At 44.4% G+C, this 14,717-nt stretch overlaps 1 protein-coding gene across 1 annotated transcript in view; it reads left to right on the forward strand.

The window, feature by feature from the left end:
- Positions 1–14,717, forward strand: part of tox3 (TOX high mobility group box family member 3) — a 42,709-nt gene that overhangs the window by 1,383 nt on the left and 26,609 nt on the right. The gene's annotated exons all lie outside the window — the stretch shown is intronic.

A 14,717-nucleotide genomic window follows, 5' to 3' on the forward strand; every position in this document is an offset into this window, starting at 1 on the left:
ACAAACTCTTGCTCCTGTTTCATGATGCAGCCGTGTCTGCAGGAAGAACACAACATGGCGTGTTGGACGAGCTGCTGTGTCACATCACAACTTTTTTTTTTAAAGAGGAGCCCCTTTAAGCGCTGGGAGGTGAACTCTGATGCTGATGAGCAATTCTCGAACTTCACGCACAAAAACATGCACGCCTTAAGTCTCCTCGGCGTGGATTCGTTGTCAGCGTTTGTCTCTGTGTTGTGCGTTTTATCTTTGACCCCACTCGTGCTGTCACACAAACACAGCAGCTTTTTTTCTTCTGTGTTGTTCACAAGCTGTTTTTTTTTTTATATTCTCCTCCCCACATCTGTACTGGAGCAGGCCCCGGCTCCTGGGTTGTGAAAAAGGGGGGAACATTGCTGAGGCATTACAAGTTTTATTAGCTCTCGAAACGAAGGGGGCAGAGGTTATGTAAAACACAGATGATAGTTAGCGACGGTTTGTCAGTGATGTAACACTCCAGCTATTCGAGCCTGTGATCCTTCAGGAGCTCGACTCTGAAGGGGGGGGGAACATCTTTGTGACGGACCGGTGACACAACTGCAGCCGTGCTGTTTTGATAAAGTTTAAACAATGGTGGCCTCTCCCCCCCCCCCCCCCCCCCCTGCATCCCCTCACCCTCCCCTCCCCTCTCTCTCACTCACTCACACAACCCCCACCCAAATTATTCAGCCCTGTAGTGCAAGCTCTCTGTTTGCCCCCCTTTTTTCTTTTTTTTTTTTTTTTTCGCAAATCTGATGCTGCTCAAAAACAGTTACCAGGTTTGTCTCGCTGTTTCATCAGCTCTTTTGTCATGTGGCCAAGTTGTCATATGTGCCCAATTTCATCATGTCTTCATCAGCCCCGAGAAATGTTTTAACTGCGTTGCTTTGAATCGGCGTAAGAGTTCGAGCACGTCTTTTTTTTTTTTTCTTCCTTCTTTCTTTTATTCCTGCTCGTAAATTCCCCAGGTCAAGTGAAATTTTCCATCTGTAACAGTAATTGGCCACAATGCGAAAGGAGGCAGCGAGCGAGTTAGCGAGAGGGAGGGAGGGAGGGTGGCGAGAAGGTGCTTATCCAGTATCTCCACCCGTTACGTTAGAGAGAGAGAGAGAGGGAGAGTACAAAGCATGCATTTCATGCTAATTACAATGCCTTTCCATGGCGAACAAATAGGCTCTTTTGCAGGCATCTTTCAAATAATCCTCCCCAGTTTATTTGGATCGGCACGCTGAAAGGTAGCGCGGTGCCGAGCGATTTGTCATCCCAAGAAGACGTGGCGCTCTCACAAGTCGCACAGAACTGAAGCATCACTTCTTTTAATCTATTTATAAGCTGTCACAGCACCTTTTTTGATAAAAAAAACTTTCAGTGGATTCACAGATTTCTTTTTCTTGTATTTTGAAATCGCAGGCAATACCGTCTCAAAACGCTGGCACGGGAAATGTTGAATTTTAACGACAACAGAGACAGAGCGGCCCAGAGGCACTTTGACACATCACAGTTTCTTTTTCTTTTTAATTTTACAGAAAGATCCAAACGAGTGGCACAAACTTAATTAGGTAGTGCAGTCATGACTAATGAAGCCGCCCTGGTTCTTTTTTGGCTCCGAGATGAAGGAGAAACTTAGCGGTGCCGAAGAGAAACATGCCCCAAAACTTCACACAGCTGAATAATGCTCATAAAGTAAATGTAGCAAGAAGAATCACTCGCCGTAATTCTCGCAGAAATTAAACACAGACTCTGGATCAGCACTCTCTCCGCTGAGGTTTGTTTCTGCGAGTCTTTTAAACGTGGAGCGTTGGCGTGGGGGGGCGACGGGGCTGTCACAGAGGGGTCCGTTTCTCCTAAACTACCTTGACTTGAGGTCGAACACGGATCAGCTGTGCTCAAGGGCGAACGCGCCGGGGCCCCTCTAGTTTTGTCATTGATTGGTTGTTACTTCAGGGTGCATTGTTTTTCAATGCATCTGTGATAACGACTCTTAGTTCACCGGCTCTCCTTTTAAGAAAAACACCTGGTTGTAGTCTTTAAAATGCGTGTTCTGCCTTTTAAAAGTTTGGAAAACTGTAAATAATCCAACAAATGTGCGCATCAAGTTGTCATTTGTCCAGTTTTGGTGCTGCAGGAGAATTAAAGTAACGTGTTTTACGTTCACGACACCAACCAAAGACCAGCAGCAGTTTGGATTTGGATTTTTTTTATTTATTTTTTTATTTGTAAAAGTCAAATGTAATTGACTTTAAGGGTTTCATTAAAGGGACCCAGTGTTATGCCCATATTTATGGCCATCTGGTCCATTTTTTCTTTCTCTTAAGGTTTAATAATGTTCAGATACAGTATCCAGTTAATGTGGGCTTTCATTACCTCCAGGCGCAGGCAGGCTGAAATTACCAACAGATGTTAATACAAAACTCTTCACCTGCACTGGTGCTAACACTCGAGGTTTATTTGCAGAACTAATACCAGCACCACTGAGACGTCATAATTCTTTGTAGTCTGGAACTGAACATACATCAGAGTATTTTATTGGCGCTGTAGACAAACAGCACGTACTGCAGATTGAAAAGGTGCAAACTCAAGTCGTTCTGTGGGATGACTTGAGTTCTGATGTCAGGGAAGGTGCAACTTTTGTGGTAAGTTATTTCTCTGATGTTCATGAAATCAAAGCCATTATTTCTCATTGTCAGTCTGTAGTTCTTTTGTACAGTAGCCTTCCAGTGTATTTACTTGCGATTGGTAGTTCGCCATTCCCGAACCAGATTCGAAAATTCATGCATCAAAAATGTGTCCGCAGAATAAGATTTTGTATTTATGATACGAGAGCTGCAGGTCACAGGATGCACACAGCCCAACTCATCAGGGAGGGAACCAACTTTACTTTTAGTGCTGTTGTGGAAAACTGCTCGTGTTGTGTTCGGATCGCGGTTGTAATTATGACCGACTGACCTTTTCATTAAAACAAAAGGCGCACAGTTTCATCGGTTGTGTTGGAAACCGATTGCTCTTCTGTTGTGTTCCCGACGAGGTGTGTCTGGTAACTTATTAAACCGCACTTCCTGTTACCATGCTAACCAGCGTGTGTTGTCAGACTCAAACCACCTCCAGCCTTGAATTGAAGCAATTACAACTTTCAGTCCTTCATAATAAGAAGACAAATCCTCCAAGTGCTGCACACATTCTGTGTTCCTTTTTCTTTTAAAATCTGAACGCAGATAAAGCACCCCCTGAGAGTTTATTTACTTTGTATTATATCCTCTCAACTATGCTATGAAAGACTGTGGAGTAGGACGTGTTCAGACTGTAAGAGTTGACATGACGATGACGGGCTGCAGCTGCAATTAATAGTGGACTTTATTGAGCCTGTAAAGTGTAGTCGAGGTGCCACAGGAGCCAGCTCACGGTTCATCTGGGCCCTACTGACCCCGTGCATATGTAAGGAAACTTAAAAAAAAAAACCAATAAAGATTTAAAGAACCAAGGGAAGGAACTTTTTAGTGAATTACTGTACTTCTACAGCAACAACCTCCCCCTCCCCCGGGGCAATAACCTCTGATTGTGTTGCCTCTTTTGTCTTTGCTGTCTCTGCTGCTTCAAACGGGGAGGGAAGGGGTTAACGCTCTGCTCAACCAGGGGGCCTTGTGCATCTCTCCAGTGTACACAGCTGGTGCCATTTCATCACACACATTCTAAACATATCCAAACACAGCTTTAAATGTGTGTGTGTGTGTTGGGGGGAGGTTGGGGTGTAACCTCACAGGGCCGTCTGCTTTGTCAGCCTCAGCAGTTGATGGATGTGACTTCAAGGTGCGCGTTAAACGTTGTGAATGTAGCTGATGTGGTTCGTTTTTAGTTTTTTTTTCTTTCGCCGAGTCTTTTAATCGTGGCTTGTCGGGAGATGTAGTTCAAACAGATTTATTAAACACCTAATTTTCCCACCGAGATTAGAGAAGCGTTATTTTTAGGTCCCCGCCTGCTCCGAAAGACGACGCGCTGCACTTTGGAGTTTTCGCCCGCCGCCCGTGAGAACGACTGGCCGCGCCGCCACGTCGTCCGCACCGAGGGGCAGATGTTAACGTCCGCTTCGCCTGCGATGTCTTTACACGTCTTCTGCCGAGGATAGGTGCGATGATCCCTCGCCGACGCGTTGGCAGTAAGAGACAGAGTGGTGGAAACTCTATAAATGTTAATGAAAACAGACTTCTCAAGGGTTTGCAGTGATTGCCTCTTTAGAGAGCTGCAACGGTCTCGTATTAAACCGTGAGCCTGACGGTTTCTGATTCCTGTGGCGCCACATCATCGCAGCCGTCACTATCTTTTTCTTCTTGTTGTTGATCACATTGAGGCGTTGACGTACGGCGCCCCCCCCCCCCGCCCCTCTTTTCTGAATTTGCTTCTACGTTGGTGGTATAAATCTGATCATCTGGACGAATAAGTCCGAACCTGTGGGTTTTGTTTACGAGGTGGCTGCGACAAAGGCTCCGAAATCTTGGACAGACATAGACCATTACCCAGATCAGCGCTCGTAAAAAGACCTTCTGTGATGCTGCCATCGCCGCTCATAAATCCACTTCATTACATCTCCCCATACATTACTCGGCGGGGTTCATTTAGGCGAGACCTCGTGTCCTTAAGTTGTTTTTAAGTGGTGGGTTGTGGACTCGCTGTGCATCGCGGGCCCTGTTTTCTGACTTTGAGTTATAATGCCTCTGTGTTCATGAAATCAAACCCCACTTTTCAGTATTTCTAGTCAACGTGTTTGCTAGTAAACGTATTAAGTTTGTGTCCTAAAGTTGTTTTTTTACCTTGTGGGTTGTGGACTCGCTGTGCATCACGGGCCCTTCTGACACGGCTGTAGACGAAACATCTTGTTGTACCGAGTTAGGGTTGAGATCTCATTACCAGGTACAGACTGGAGCTCATGTATAATATGTACATAATAACATATGCTTGCGTGTCGACACGCTTTACACAGTTCCGACAATGTGAGCATCATTCCATGTTCCTCCTTGAGCTTCAGCCCTGGCAGCGCCGCTGAGCTGAACACATACAACCTTCCCTTCTCTGGACTATTTGCAGCTACACGGCTGTTTCAAAGACGTCTCTTTCAGTGATACAAAGAGGATGAATCCGCAAGAGAGCCGCATTTGTTATTGGATTTTGATCATGTGCACAACATCACTACGCCATCCATCAAAACCCACGGAAATGCCTGAGGAGAAGCTGTTTTATTTTGACACCCAAAGTCATCACAGAGGCGATGGTTTCTGTTCAGTCGTAGTCGCGTATAGTGTTTGTGTATATTTAATTATAATATCCTGTAAAGGAACATTAGTTCTTCTCTTCTGATTGCTTTTAATAACTATTTTATTGCCAATTTCTGATCATCAGATACACACCAGAGAGTCTGGAATGCGATGAGTGCTCCGATGAAAATTGCTCCTTGCCTTGTTTCAACTTTTCTCTAAAACATCTCATTATTTGACGCGTCATTACAATGCAAATGAATCATGACAGTGGTAATTTAAACGTTTCATTTGTTTTGATGCAGATTGAACCATCCATAGTATAAAAGCCAACCACACTACACACTACACAAACCTATTTAAACTGGAATGTTTTGGGGTTTTTTTGGTGTTTTTTTTGCAAGTAGATGCGTGAAAAGCTACAAAAGCGAAGCCGTCTCCGAGTCATAGTTCACACGCTGCGACTGGACTCCTCTTTGAGAAAGTTGTTAACCTTATCTGCACTCCCCGGAGAAGAGGAGAAGATTACACCGCCGAGGTCAGCGCGGGGGTTGAGTTTTAGTTTTAGGGTTTGATGATCTTAAGAGATTCAGCTCGAGTCAAGCACCTGAAGCACTTCAGTTCCTAGAGTTTTGCTAAGCTGTGTGTGTATATATATCACTGACAGGAACAATGCTAAATGTCCTGTTTGGGTTAGTTTATCGTGTAAGGTCAAAGTTTAAATTAACCTAAAGGCGTTTGAAGTCGTCTTCTCATACATACTGCGTGTCAAGTCATACTGCGGTCCCCCTTTCCTCTCAGACCCGATATTTTTCCGCCATGATAAACTGGTTTTGGCTCGCTACATCTCCGACAGCCTCAACCTTCTCTGACTTATTAAAAGGAAAAGGGGGGGAAAAAAAAAAACAACTCTCCGTTCCTCAGGAAGAAAACTGCTTTTACAGTGAATTAAGCAGTTTTCAAAAGGACCAGTCAATCACTTCTGGTTGGCTGATTCAATAAGTGTTGTGTCCCTTTGGTGGTTAGCCTCGCTGTTAAGACACATTCATTTTTTAAAGCTTTTCCAGAGAGGCAGCCATTCCATGTTTCATAGATCTGATGTCCAATTCTCTTAATGGGCTCACAGGCTGCATCAAAACATTCAGCTGTTTCCCTTTTAACTTGACATGCTCGACTTAAACCCCCCCCCCCCCCCCCCCCCCCCTCCGTTCTCCTAAGCTCTTTTCAAGGAGCACAGGCCACTGACGAATGTCTCTCACAGTTGTGGGTAATATTTCCCGGGCTGGACAAGTCGAACTCAGCGCTTCTATCTCTGTATATTACACTCATTTCTTGCAGCTGTTCACGGTTCACTCATGCGTCGGCTTGCAGTCGTGCCAAACGCAGGATATCACATTTTTTCGATATTTAGATGTTGTTCCTGCAGCACGTTAATTAATCCTGTCAGCCGAACAAGAATTATTGTCCGTGCGTGGGATTTTCCTTTTCTGTCCTCTAATTTAGCTGTGACCGTCCAAACTGAAAGCAGCCCACTCAGAAATATTAGTCACCGCTCCGCTGTGTTGATGTATCACCGGCTGACTGTAACTTTCTTCCTCATTATCCTCGTACCGGGCGGCAGGTGCGTGTAGTATTACATGTTACGCAGCGTGATTAATCCAGCCCCTTCTCACCCCTCCCTCCCTCCCTCCCCAGCTACATCACACATTCCCATAATGCAGCGTGTTACCAGGTTGCACTAAAAGGCCTGACAATAGCAGCAGGTGTGCAAATATCCCTCGGACCCGTTGGGCAGAGAGCTTAAACAGCGAGGGTAAATAAAGAAGTTTTATTTGAACGGTCAACTAGACGGCATGTCGCAGCAAACTGGTCTGGAGACTGATTATAAAAATACAACCTGTTGAAGCGTAAAACAAAAAACGTGTTGCGTCACCTTAAAGGTGCAATTCTGAAGTTTTAGCTCAGACGTTTTAGCCGGACTCTCTTTGTTTGCGTGGCTGAACAAACAAACTAACCTTAAAGCGCAACTTTGTTTCATACGGTTTTTGTTTTGTTTATATTTGGCGGACCCTGCCACCTTTTTATATCTTCAACCAGTGTTATTTTCCCCCTGAGAACAGCTTGTTTATTCAGTTATTGACAAAAAAATACTTCCGAGTTTGTATCACCTCATTAGCATTGTAGATATAACACATTTGGAGAATATCTTCTCCGAAACTACACAGTGCCCCTTTAAAGCTAATATACTGAACATATGGTGATTTAATTGCTTCTTACAGGTAAAATAACCGGTCTTGCTCACTGTTCTGTCCATGCTGCTACATGCCGGCTGAGTATTCTCAAGTGAGATGTGGTCGTCAAACGCTCCTCAAATATAAAGTCTGTTTGTGGCGGTTACTGCCACAGCAATGAGACGGCAGCCTATAAACCTACTTCACCCCCTAAATGAGCTTTAATAGTCTCCTAGAATTGGAAAACTGCCATCCCACCGTGCCACAGTTTGATTGGATCTTCTATATAAATGCATTAGACTGAGAGAATATTCCCCGACATGAATACTTTGTTTTACTATAATTCATGCTCGGCTCGAGTGATGTCAGGATCTCAATGCGGCGCGCTGATGGAGGATTGGCTCGCTGTGCTGTGATGAATGAGGCAGCTGTTCTGAGGAGGAATATGTTTGCCCTTTATGCCTGTTCATTTAAATGTGTTTGAATCCATCTCAGAGAACAGACGTCATGTGATTAGAGCCTTCTGCAAAGCAATTAAACAACAATCGGGCTGTTGGTTTGTCTCTCTCTGTCTATTTTTAACATTTTTTTACACCAAGACCTTTTGTTCAGACTGTGCAAACCTTGGGACAGGACGCCCTGACCTATTTCAATATTGAACCAAGATCACAATCTTCCCCCTGAACCCTCAAACGAGAGCTCTGAGTTGCCCGAACGCCGCCATAAAATTTTATGTTTTAATGCTTTAGTTGCCAGGACTGCGGGGAAGAAGAATGAAAGATGTTCCCGAAGAGAAAGAAAAATCACCGTTGACTCATTACATCACTCTTACATCACCCTTTTGGCTATAATTGCCCAACAATCATCTTCATTTGAATGTGCAAAAGCTCTCAACATGTTGCCGAAAAACGCTTTGAGGATCCTTTCTGTCAGATTTCCAGCGAGATGAGAAATCATGCAGTATTCATGAATCCTGTCTAGTTTTTTATTCAGTTCCCGTGATCAAAAGGAACAATGGACACGGCCTCAGAAAAAAAAGCTCCAGCCACATAATACAGGTCCAGTCCCTGAAACCTCCACCGGGATCGTGAATGGGGTCCATGAAATTCTTGAGCCGACTTCTGATATTTTCAGGGAGTTGAAGCAGGGGCTCATTCACAGCATGTCCTTGTTTATTGTGATGTGTGTGTTTCTGCTGGCTCGCCGACTCTCGCACGCGGTCATAGTGTGCGGTCTCCTCGTGGTATGGCAGAAGTAGAAACAAGATCAAGGTCTGTGAGGCCTCCGCGTTGGCAGGGTTCCCCTCCCTGGACTGCCACTGACTGACGATTCTTTCAAATGACATTCCTTCCAAGGAAACCGATCTAGTTCCTCATCTTTGGAGGTTCTTACACACGGTGTAACTTTTCAAATACCTGCACGGCCGAGGGGAAAAGGGAGCTCTCTCTCTCTCTCTCTCTGTCTTTTTTTTTTTCTCCTCCTCTACATTTGTGTCCGTCCCGCTGATAAACAAGGAGAGAAGCAGAATGATTACACTGTTTCAAAGGCATTACAGGCAGCTGATTAAAGTGTTAGGTCGGAGTTAGCCAAGGTTAACCGTCCATAATGAAACACTTTGAAAATAATGATACGCTGCATGGTTTTATGAGGGCTTGTGGCTGCTCAGCTCAGCAGTGGTGACCTTCACCAGTTCCACGAGCTAACCGTAGCGATCCCGCGGGCACCCCTGTGGTTTCGGGACTCCATTAGCTTCTGATACGCGTCTAGGAGAGCAGACCTCGCACGACGTCTGCGTCTGTAACCACCGCTGTGTCGCGGAGGTGGCTGAGCATCTCCCACTTTCTCACTCCCGTCACGTAACGCGTCCTCGGCTGCCGCTTTGATTTGTCAGCGCGGATCTGCGGCACAGCAGGCTAAAGATAAAGCTGTCAGAGAGAGAGAGAGAGCGGTTTTACATCGAGACCAATCAGCTGACGGAGGAAACTAAATGAATAAAAAAGTGAAAGAAACTTCGGTCCCGACGCTGTAACCCAATCAGCAGCTACAGCGCCTTAGAAACCGGACTGCATAAGAAAGAAAAAAAAGAAATGATTGAGCGATATTACATCACTTGTGATTATTTGTCATCTGTTATTGCAGGGCATGTGGCCTGTTATTAAAAACAGCTGCATGTTGTACACCTGGGCAGTCTGGATTACACTCCTGCCGATACTTTAGGTCTCATATTGGAAAAAACTGGCAGCTGTTCACGCTATACGATTACTGAATAAGTAATACCTATGTAGAAGGAAGTGAAACGGTGTTATCTTTGGCTGACGAGTATATCTGACGTCTGGGGATGTTAGAGTTCACGTGAACAGCGCCTGGAATACACTTATTATCCCGTTTCTTCTCACCAGTCACTGTGTAGTACTTGTGCTTTTCAGGAAGTTTGTCATTTTGCCTTGTCCGTTGATGTTTCTGATCGTTACATCATATGTGCTTTAAAAACAGACAACTATATCTGACAGGTACACTGATAATTGACAGATGTGTCCAATTCTGCTCAAGGATCGTGTTAAACTGACATGTCTGCCAATAAATAGTCATGTAAAAGCCATCAACTGTCAATGAATACAAAGTCTGCGTTCTTCAAATTGGTCTCGTATTTAGATTTGAGTATAAGCAGCGATTTGTGCTACTGAATAGAAGTATTATCCCACTGCTGCACATGCCCGTCATCTTTTTTTGTTGTTGATTTAACTGTGAATCGCAACCAAATTTAGCCGAGCGCGTATCGACACGCAGCCAGCTCCACAGCGCGATTACTCACTCCCGAACATAATCAGCGGTTCGTGTTTTGATTGCAGCGAGGCGGGCAGACGACACGTAAACAGACGGCTCACGTTCGGGCTTTACTGTCGGTGGTTATTGATATTTTCCCGAAGAATCGCATTCCTAAAGGGAACTAATTAACAAACAAGAATAATTGCCCGGTTTGGTTCGTTCATTCATCACCGCGGCCTCTCATAACGGGCAAGCTTCAAGCGGGAACAACAAAGTAGTACATAAATCAAAGTAGTTTCCTTTGCCAAGCCAGAACCCCCTGGGAGGTACCTCGGTGCTTAATTAAAATCCAGAAGGATCATGTTTTAAGTGTAGGTGAGCGAGCACTGAATAACAATGACAAATCGTGCCCCAGAGCATTAGTGGTGTGTTTTTTGGAGAAGAATAACAGCATCTCTCTTTCTTTCCCCGTACAATATAAATGAGATTTGGTGTGAAAGAAGGCTGTTGTCGGAGCATTGTGGCACACGGACTGTGGTAAACACAGCCCCCTCTTCCTGGCTGCAGGAACCTGCCAGAGCCGGCATTGACATATTAATCTCTTAATTACCCATACAGGATTATAATGAAACAGCTCATTATTAGACATTATTTGATGGCTTACCCCTTTCGGCGCACTGTTTATCATCCCATTTAAGCCTCGCAATCCCTCCACATTTGACTGTCAGCTAAGCAGTATAGCCACACTTTTCGTCAAAATACCGTCGCCCGGCATTTATCTATATCGTTAAATGATGCCTCGCACATCTGAAGCGATTCCCGTGCAGTTATTTAGTCGGAATCGGAGACAAACAACAAGTCTCGCTGAATCTAGCTAACATTTGCTAACCGTAGCCACTGCTAATATCGAACCAGACAAACCAGCTGAGTGTATTAAATCGTGCAATGATGTTTAACTATTGATCTGTAAGAGGGAGACTGTGGTGTATCTTGTTTCAGTTATTACATGATCTCACTTTTCAAACAAGACCGCATATGGTGAGCACAAACTAAAATATCTTCAGCAGAATGGGAAGCTTTGGTTATAGGCTAAAAAAACTACTAGCAAAGAATTCAAAAAGAGGCCAAATGATGAAATTCATGTCATATTTTGCGGCGTACCTTCATATCTTGGAGTGGCACACGTACATCTGCATCAGCGTTCTCTATATTGTGTGTACTGTAGGATGTCAGAGGCCACGCCGGCAGTCCTCTGGGCATTTGTCGTCCCCGATCTTTTGAGTTTTCCGGATCTGACAGCTCTGCGGCGACCTGGCCAACTTAACTGTGACTCGTCTCTGGACTGCAGCCAGAGACTCTTGGGTTAAATCATCTGATGAAAACACGATACGGAATCAAAGCGGATCGCAGTATAGACTGTCCTACACGCTGCTGTTTCTGCAAGCGTCATAATTCTGATCCTAGGGGAGGGTAAAAAAAGAAAAGGACGTTATAAAAATAAAAAAAAGGGGGCGAATGTGTGTAGTTATCAACAGAAGAAGGGAAAAAAAAAAAAAAACGTCTCCCAAGTCAAATCCGCTCAATTACAGAGCTCTGGAGAGCTATCCCCAAGCAGCCCCTTCCATTGGCTAATCAGTCACAGCAAATTGCGGCGGTGAATATTTCAGACTCGGCAGATTTGAATAAAGACATCATGATTATTTCACTGTTGTACAGTACCCCCTCGAATGATTCTCGAGGCCTTCAGCCAGAGCCAGCGTGAACCACATAACTCCTGATTTAAGAACGGGGGGGGAAGTCGAGGGAGAGAAAAGCAAACACAAGGGCTGTCAGTCAATGTGGCAAGCTAATTGGGTCGATCTCTTTAGTGAAGATGAATGAAGAGATTAACTCGCCCTATGTGTCCAGTGAATCTCCCCCTCTGGCTCCAGGTAAATTAGCTGATGACAAGTTGACAGTGGGAATTCTGTTTCTCCCTCCGACTTAAACCTGCCGTCAGTATCTCCAGCACCATCCCGCCTGTTTAAAACCCTTCACAGGGTTTGTTTATATATCGATTTATTGAATCGGTGACGTTTCGTCTTCCGGGAGTTTAATAACCCGAAAAGGAAAACCCCTTTTTACGCGTATTTTAGGCATTTAAAATGCATTTACTTGTTCCCTGTGTTTAGGATATTGGGGCCTACGTCGTCACGTGCTCTGACGCCCTCTGCAAACTATATACGCTGGCAGAGTGTCGGTGAGGGAGGTTAAACATGACCCCTAATGGAGACAAATGAAGAATGATGGGAGAGCAAGTGCGAGGGAAGGTGTGAGAGCGGAGCAGACTGTGCACCGCTCTCATTTATTTCAGTGGGAGAAAGTCACAGCATGGTCCTAAAATAGAGGTCAAGTCTCAGATACAGAAAATGTCAGTGACCCCCTTCTTCTTTTTTTCTTTTTTTAAGCCTCCTGCACTGGAGAAATGGGATAAAAGTGCTAGACGAGGGAGCTCTGGTCAAAGGAGGAAATCGATATGGCTGTAAAGGGGGGGTGGGTACAATACAAGGTATAGGATTATTATCAATTGTTAGGAGAGACAGATTCCGGGTTATTGTATGTTTTCATGTGTAGTAAACGTCAGAGGAACATGTCAGAACTAAGGTCAACCCCGAGCGTTTGTGCAGTAGCGTATATGTACGTCTGTGTATGTGATTACGTAACTGCATTCTCAAGAGTTTGACTGATGGCTGATGAATAGGGAAATTCAACCGAGAGAAAAATGGCTGCATTTGATTGGCCACACGCTGACAAATGTCAACAGAAAGGATTTTTTGCATAGAGCCTTTTTCCTGTTTTTTTTTGTTCCCCCCCTCTTGTTTAAACACTTTGCTAACTTACCTTGTTCTCCTCAACATAAAAAAAAAGAAAAGAAAAGCGACAGCAGACCTCCAGGTCTTTGCCTCCCTCTGATCTCCAACCTGTCATTTTAGGAAAGGAAAGAACCCAGTTTTTTTTTCATCATCACGACTGAAAGATGTGTAGTGGCGTCTTTGTTCCCGATCTCTTGAAATGTCAGCCGCGATGATATGGAATCAAAGTTGAAGCTTCGGTGTTTGTAATTATTTCAAAGCCGGTATCTTAATCTCGCATTGCTTTTTTTCCGAGCAAGGGAAATGTTAACGTGACATTTTGAGTTTAAATACTGTTAAAAACATTAGCGCGGCTCTTAGCCTGATGGTGGCTGTCATAAGGAAAACAATGTCGGCGACTCAACAGCCGTCAGGTTCGCTAATGATGTCCTGGTGCGCTGTCAATCTACCAGATGAACGGACAATGGTACGCCAAGGAGGGAAAGCTTGAAATAGCTAATTGCTTCTAAGAGCCCGCTCAACCATTCTTTAACTACTATGTGTTCACAGATGTTTTTTCCATCTGCTATTTCATTACGGGACTCGGAGACATTACAGAGGCAATGCACTGGCTTTCTTTACGAGCCTTTGTTGTTGCACATCAAGTCATAATGATTATAGATGCATTATTGCAACCACAGACGGAGGAGGAGGAGGAGGAGGAGGGGGAGGGGGGAGGGAAAAGGCACGTGTAGGGAAGGGCACAATATCTTTACATGTGTGCATTTTCATTATTTCACCTAATATGCCCCAGTCGTTCTGTTAATCTCTGCCAACTTGTTGATTGTCAGTTTGGAGACACATTTCTGGAGAGGAGCCCGCGAGTATTTGCAGCCGGACCTCTGTCAGTAGCGCCAAGCAACACAGCCACAAATTGGAATGTGGTACAGCTCTGGGAAAGCTGCCAAGATTTAAATTAGACAATAACCTCTGCTCTCTCTATATTGCCTCTCTTTTCCAGCTGCAGGCCCAGCCATTTGTTTAATACAGTCAGCCCTGTAGTATATAATAGACTGATATATGAGTCACCGCTCAGCAGTTTGTGTTTTTCAGATTTATAGAGATTGGACAACTGGTTCGGTTTGTGCTTACTGCGGGCTTATGGCAGGAATAACAGAAAAGACACAAGTTACACACACGGACTCGGAAAGTATTGTCACAGTACACACGCAGAGGTTTAAAATCTATAACTGGACTGGAAAAAGACGAGGAAATAACATTTATGTGACTGTTTTTTTTAAGGGTTTCTTGAGGAGTTTTGATAGTTTCATGACTATTTAGCATTTTGCAGACAGTTTATGTTTATAAGTATCAGATATCAAAGCGTGTCCAAAAGGATGATTTATCATGCATTAGTATCCTTTACTGATTTAAAAATCTTGATGTTGTCGCTTTTTTTTCCCTAAACGCCTGTTATCTTCCCCCGTTTTCGTCCGGGCACGAAACAAAAACATCCCCCCCCCCCCCCCCATTTTTCTGCCATCACTACACAAGGAATAGAGAATTGTGTCGAGCCCATCACTAAAAAGCTCTTGACTGTGCACATTCCCAAAGCCGGTTATAATGAGTGT

This window comes from Sparus aurata, chromosome 4 (genome assembly GCF_900880675.1).
Source record: "Sparus aurata chromosome 4, fSpaAur1.1, whole genome shotgun sequence".
Taxonomy (NCBI): Eukaryota; Metazoa; Chordata; class Actinopteri; order Spariformes; family Sparidae; genus Sparus; species Sparus aurata.